The sequence below is a fragment of the Antechinus flavipes genome, chromosome 4 (assembly GCF_016432865.1).
Source record: "Antechinus flavipes isolate AdamAnt ecotype Samford, QLD, Australia chromosome 4, AdamAnt_v2, whole genome shotgun sequence".
In the NCBI taxonomy this organism is placed as follows: Eukaryota; Metazoa; Chordata; class Mammalia; order Dasyuromorphia; family Dasyuridae; genus Antechinus; species Antechinus flavipes.
Genome location: NC_067401.1, coordinates 145,120 through 152,236, shown reverse-complemented (window position 1 = coordinate 152,236; position 7,117 = coordinate 145,120).

The window sequence follows — 7,117 nt, the reverse complement described above, 5'->3', positions numbered from 1 at the left end:
ATCCAGAATGAACTAGCCTCAGGGACTCAAAATAAAAAAATAAACTAGTTCTATTCAGTTGGGATGAGATGACAAATGTCATCTCAGATCCCTCTTTGGGCTCATAGAGGGAATCAAAATAGAGGAAAGCTGGAAGTGGTTCTCTTATGTCTTGATGACCTTAAGGAGAGACTAGAAGAGGGTGGAGAGAAAAGAGGGCTAGGAAATATCGTCCTGGCAAGTAGACATCTAGAAAACAAGAGTGTGGTGACGTTTGAACCTCAGCCATCTAGTCAAAGGAAGATTAGATGACACAGGGAGATGAATGGAGAAATGCTATGTACTCCCTACTAAAAAAAGAGGAGAAAATAAGAGGGAAGATAGATGAAGGGAGGGATCAGTCCTGAGCAAAACAAAGTCAAAGGATGTACACAAATATGTATTGTTCTTATTGAGGGGGTAAAGGGAACCTGAGGCATTGATCAGAATTGCTGTGTACATATACAAGTGTACTGCAGGTATGTCACATATACATATGTGTGTGATGGATGGGGAAGACATGAATAAGTAAAGGCCATAAATGTAAGGGCACCCTATGGCAGTTTCCCTGGGTTAGCACAAAAAGCAACCAGGACTGCTGAGGAACAATGAGGAATCAAGCTGCTGTCTGCCTCTTAAAGATGGTGCAGAAGGAGCAATAGGTTTTAGGAGATCGGCAAGTGGATCTTTTTATTGTTCACATGGACAGACTGTTGTGTGAATGGGTTGGGTTTTATTTGTGTTCTCAGAGGAGGGGAAGCAGGTGAAATGTGTATGTGTGTATGTGAGTGTGTGTGTACTTGTACATATACAAACATGGGACACTGATCAATCAGTTCCTGATGCTTTGTGAGGACATGCTATATTATTTAGATATAACTGTGAGAAATTGTGCTTCAGGGAATTATGGCCACAAGAGGCCAAGAGAAAGAGGAGAGACTTCAGGTGGAGAAAGATGCTGGGTGGGCCCAAAGGGAGCAAGTCTTGTCTCTGGGGAATGGAGATTCCTGATGAAGTACAGTTCTTTGTAATGAGGAGGAACATAAAAACAAACAGGGTGTATGTGTGTGTGTGTCTAGGTGCCCAAAGAATCAGCTGGGCAGGGCAGGGTTATTACTACTATGTTCCCCCTGTGTTTGTAAACAAATGACCCAAACATCAGTCCCTGCCAACTCCACAGCCCATCCTCCAAGTCTATAGAAATGGTTTTGGCTGCAGATGTTGGTCAGGTCTGTGAATGGATTGCACTCACCTGAGGAGGAGATCTGAGGCTCCCAGGGCCCATTCCCTCTGGTTCCTGGTTCCCTGTGGAGATAGCAAAGCAACCAAAGTGACTCCATTTTGTCAAGTTCCTCCCTCTGGTCCCTGCTCTTTATCCATCTCAGGGTCCTGTTTCAGGGTTGAGGGACCCACAGAGGTAACAACAGCTAAATTCAACTTACAGACCTCACAACTTAACATAGGGGTGGGGGAGGGCTTTAATTCTAAGCCTCTCTGAAGAGGCCAGGAGCTCCAGGAGAGTCCCTCCTTTCTTTCTTTCTTTCTTTCTTTCTTTCTTTCTTTCTATATAGCCGAGGAGACTGCTGTTTGGGTCCCTGATAGTAAAACTTCTAATTTCATCCCATTTTTGGTGTCTGCTTTTGACCCAATCCCTGCTTGAGTCAGGCCTAGGTCACCAGAAGAAGCTGGAGAGGGAGAAGCATCCCAGAGGAAGAGAGGACTTTCCACTCTTTTTCTAATAGGAGGAAAGTCTGCAGGGACTTCTGGTGGAGTGAGAAGTCCCCCTGCCCCTGGGGGAAAGACTCCACCCTATGGAACAGTGCAGGGAGGGTCAAGATTTGAAAGGAAGGTGATCTGAAAAGGAAGCCTGCTCCCTTCCTCTTCTCCTCCCTCCTCTCCCCACCCTTCTAAAGAGACCCTAGAGATATAAGAGGATTTCGGATCCCAGATGGCAGGAGAGAAGTCAGCCTCTATAGCTCCTGAGTCAGCCCTCTCCCCATCACCTGGTCCTCTGCCTCCCTAATTCCTCTCTTCCCAACTAACACTCCCATTATCATTCTAGACAACAGACTTGAGTCCTTTGAGTAGGAGAGAAGGAATGTGGGAAGTGGAGATGGGAAACGCTTTGGAATGGAGTCCCCAGAGAATGACTAGAGGATTGACTAAATCTAGTCTGGGATTTAACTCTGAGGGTTCAGAGAGAAAGGGGCCAAGGAAACAGGAAGTCTTTGGGAACAAGGGTGGGAGCTGGGAGTGAAGACAAACCAGTATAGGTCATGACAAAGAGGTCAGAGCCAATGGAATGAGAAAAGTGGTCCTGGTGGACAGTTGAGCCTAGGAAAGCAGGAAGACTGTGTCCTGAGGAATACCTAGGATCTGGGTGGGACTGCTGGGACCTTCTGGGAGAGCTTAGGCTTGGAGTTGGAAGGCAAGACGACTGAATCTCTAACCAAGAGATGGAATGGGGAGGTGAGCCGCCTGGGTCCTGATCATAAAGCTGAAATTAGATCTCCTAGATTTCTATATACAAAGTCTTAAGTCTGACAAAGTGGCCCCATGGGAAATCTAGGCAATTTGGGAAGTAATTGGGAATATCGAAAAGGTTTAGGGGTGGGGAGCTCATCCTACAGGCAGCCTTGGTGGAAAGGTGTGCTCCTGGTAAACCTGGAGGTCATGTACCACAAGGTAAAAAGAGGAGACCCAAAGGCAAGGGCAGCCAGTGGAAACCAGAAAATATGGGGGATGCTGGCTCAGACCTACCTGGGAGCTGCAAGCACAGATCTGTGAAGGTCGAGTGATCTCAGTTCCAAAGGAAAAGGGGAGAGAGATATGAACTCCCGGGGAAAAAGGGGGGAGAGCTGAGCTCCAAAGGAAAAAAAGGAGAGACACCTGAGCTTCCAGGGAAAACAAGGAGAGAGCTGAGCTCCCAGCGGAAATGGGGACCTCAGGAGAAAAAGGGGAAAGATCTGAGCTCCGGGGAAAAAGGGGGAGGGATCTGAACTCTAAGGGAATAAAGGGAGAGAGACCTGAGGTCCCAGGGAAAAGGGGGAGAGACCTGAAATCTCAGGAAAGGTAAAGCAGTTTCTGGTGCAGGGAAGGGAGTGAGGGCAGGTAGGCAGATCGATGCTAGCTCAGACTTCCTGCCTCTGGCTAGCCCAGTCTGGGAGTGTCTTGTTGGTCCCACGAGCTCCACCCTGTCCATCCCCCAGAATGCTTGAGCCCTTTCCTCACCCAGGGCCAGGACTTCAGGACTGCCAGTGTTTCTCTTGTGTAAGGCCTGTCCCCATCATACAAAGATCTTGTGCTTTAAACTCCTCCCGCTCAAATTAAACCCTGCCAGCCCCACTCCAGGCTGCTGATCTCTGAGAACTACCCCCCCCCCCCAACCCCTCCAAAGGCCTCCGTCACTTCCTTCTCTCTTTCCCTCCCACGCTCATTCCCTCCTCCTTCTGAGCAGCTATCCTACTCTGCTGAAAGTGCTTCACCAGACTAACCCAAAGTAAGGGAGTCCATACTCTGAACAACTGGAAGCAAAGGGCTCTTGGGGAAATCGGGGAGCCATACAGCATTGGTAAGGGTAAATCCAGACAGGATCATATTGAATTCTCCCTTTGTCATTGTGATCTCTGACCCTCTACAAGCAGACCAGGACTTAAGGCAAAGTACCCTTAAAATTCAGCATTAAACGATATGATGAGGAATTAGAACAAGGAAGAATAAGAATTTAAGGTCAAAGGATCAGAATTCCTCTGTGCACTGCTCACTCCTCTAGCCATGATTTTATTGGATTTTGACTATTCCCTTCCCCTCTTGTCCACAGCGGAGCCCACAGTGTTTCTTTCTCATTGTTGGTACATTGTCTGCCCCACCAGTCTGTGACCTCCATGAGAGCAGGGGGTGTGCTTTGTACTTCCTTTTGCTCCTGGTGCTTAGCCCAGGACCTGACATGTAGCAGGCACTTGAAGAAATAAGCTCATTTTGGCTCACCTAATCCCTTTAGGCACTCTCAGGAGAGTTTCATGCCCCCAAGTCCCAAACAGTGACATCTTATAGGATCATAAATGATCACTGGAAGGGACCTAACAGGCCATAGTGTGTAACTCCCTCTTTTTATAGACTGGGAAACAAGATTCATTGACACTCCTGCAAAGAAATCTTTGAAAAAGAATTCCTAGGCAGTTCCTTCCTAAGCCTAGCACAAGTCTCTTACACCTGTTTTTTCCTCCCTCACCTGGAGGGCAGTTCCTCAGTCCTTTTTCCAGCATCCATGGGGCTTCCTTTTGCCCAAAGTAAGAGATCATATCTTCTCTGGGGCCTGGAACCTTTTGGCAGTGAAATCAGTTAAGGAGGAAGAGGGAGAAAAGCTTGTAATTTAGTTCTTTTTAGGGCAAAAGGCAAGGAGTCAGAGCTCCTCCATTTTGAGATTCACTCTCTTATGTTCACACATATGAATCTGTGTCCTCCCTGATTACTGCTTGTTTAACTGAAAATGGGATATGCCACATTATTCTGTGGTACAATTTAAAAAAATATGCTTCAAGGGGCAGCTAGATGATGCAGTGGATAGAGTGCTGGCTTTGAAGTTAGGAGGACCTGAGTTCAAATCCAACCTCAGACCTTAACACTTCCTAGCTGTGTGACTTTGGGCAAGTCATTTAACCTCAATCATCTCAGCAAATCCACACACCTGTATGTATATATATGCTTCAAAATGTTTTCAGTTTTTTCAAAATTTTCAAAATACATGCAAAAATTGTTTTCAAAATTCACCCTTGCAAAACCTTGCATTCCAAATTTTTCTTCCTTTCTTCCCCCACCTTCTCCTCTGCAAGCAAGTAATCCAATGTGTGTTAAAGATACGCAATTCTTCTATGCATATTTCCACATTTATCATGCAGCACAAGAAAAATAAGATCAAAACATGGAAAAAAAGAGAAAGAAAAAAGCAATCACACAACAACAAAAAATTTAAAATACTAGGTTGTGATCCACAGGCCTCACAGCCCTTTCTCTGGGTGCAGATGGCTCTCTCTATGACAAGTCTAGTGGAAATGGCCTGAATCACCTCACTGCTGAAAGAGTCCATCTGAATTGATCATTGCGTAATCTTGTTGTTTGCCTTGTATGAGGTTGTCTTATGCAGGACTTGTTCTGAGACAAAGCCAAAAACCTTTTCCTAGCTCCTGCCTTCTATCCCGTTTGGCTCCCTTCTGGAAAAAACTCCTAACCCAACAGGTGAACAAAAGAGTATTATTGGGCCAGAGCAGCTTCAAACCTGACCACTGGGGATCTTAGTTTTGGGAGATCTTCTTCAGAGAAAGATGGACTCATCTTGAGGTTTCCATTATCTAGAAGTTAAGGGGAGCTGATAGTAAATAAACAGAGACCTGGGCATAGAGTCAGAAGAGTCTAACTTTAAATCAAGTTTTAGACAATTCCTAGCTTTGTGCCCCTTGACAAGTACTTAAACTCTATTTGCCTCAGTTTCCTTAACTCTTAAATGGGGAGAATAATATCATGTATCTGAGAAGGTTATTGTGGAGATAAGGCGACAAAATAATTAGTTTGCTTTTTAAATTGTGGAACAAAACAATTTTTTCTATTACATAATACACTTTAAAAAGGATGATTGTACATGAAACTAAAAATTTATAAGGCATGACTTTCTATTCTTTTCAAATAGACAACAAATTTATCAATTTTTTTTTTCCTTTCCTCTGCCCTAGAGATGGCTACCATTCATATGCAAATAACAGCTTTCTTCCTTTGTCCTTTATCATTAATCTGGGTAGTTAGAATAGTCAAAATAACTTGCTGAAAGTTGTTCTTAAGCAATATTGTTATTATTGTGTTGTAAGGAAAATATATAGCAGAGCATCTGGCAAATAGTAGGTGAAAATAAATGCTTATTCCCTTCCATTCCTTTCCTGTTGCCTGTGCTAATATTTGAGGACAACAAGGAGGGAAGATTAGGGACAAACTTCCTACATTAGGGACAACCAGGTGCTTTCAGCTACAAATTGGTGCTCATTCAAGAGAATAATATTCCAAATACTAGACCCATCTTGTAGAGAAACAGGCTGAAAGGAAAAGCTGCTTGAGCACTTTTCAGGGCTTTGACAGATAAAATTCACAGCCAAGTAGAGGTGCAGTAAAATAACCTCTGAGATTAGTTCTGTGTTTGAGGTGCTTCTACATTGGTTTGATTATTTGGAATTTATAAGAATGAATAACAATTACCTAGAATTAGTAAGAGACAGCTGCAGGAATAGAGGAAGTGCTGAGGTTGCTATCACACAATGCAAAGACATTTTACAGGAAAACCTAATGGAGGATGATGTTTCTTGGATACAGGAGATCATTACTTTTCCTTTTTTAGTCACTGATAAACCCTCCTAACTCAGCACACTAGGGAATAAAGATGTTCCCTTTGTTTCCAGATTCACACTTACCAGAGGAAATGTTCTTAGCTAGGGAGAGCAGGTTTCACATATTCTCCTACATGATCTCCTTGTACAACTCCTCTGAGGTTGGTCCAAGAGGCCCCACACCTCCAGGATGAAGCCCATAGCTATGTCCTTGAATGTCATCAATTCCTACCACCAAAAGTCATGTGTCTTTCTGTCTCTCTGATTCTCGCTCTCTCTCCCTCTCCAGTTCTCTTTATCTGTTTTTCTTTCTCTCTTTTTTTATTCTCTCATTCTCTGTCTACCTCTTTCTTTCCAGCTGGCAGTGAGAGAGAATGAAAACAGCATAATAGAGTCAGAAAACAGATATAAACAGAAAAAGAGATGAGAGTAAGAGAAGAAACAGAGAAAAACAGAATAGAGAAAGAGTGAAAAAGAGAGTTCGAAAGAAAGAGAGTGAGTGCTACATATTGAAAGTCTCCCAGAGACAGTTTATTAAAACAACTGAGGCCTGAGAGAGCCCCAGTTTCCATTTCTCGGAACATTACTAACCCCTTTACAATAATGCTAAAAGTGGCAACATTCTTGCCAGACCTTTGCAAAATGCTGATGTGGCAAACACATTCTTGTAAGACCCTTGCAAAAATACCTTGCAGGAAGTCCACAAATTTGCTTTTTCCCTGTGGGCAAGC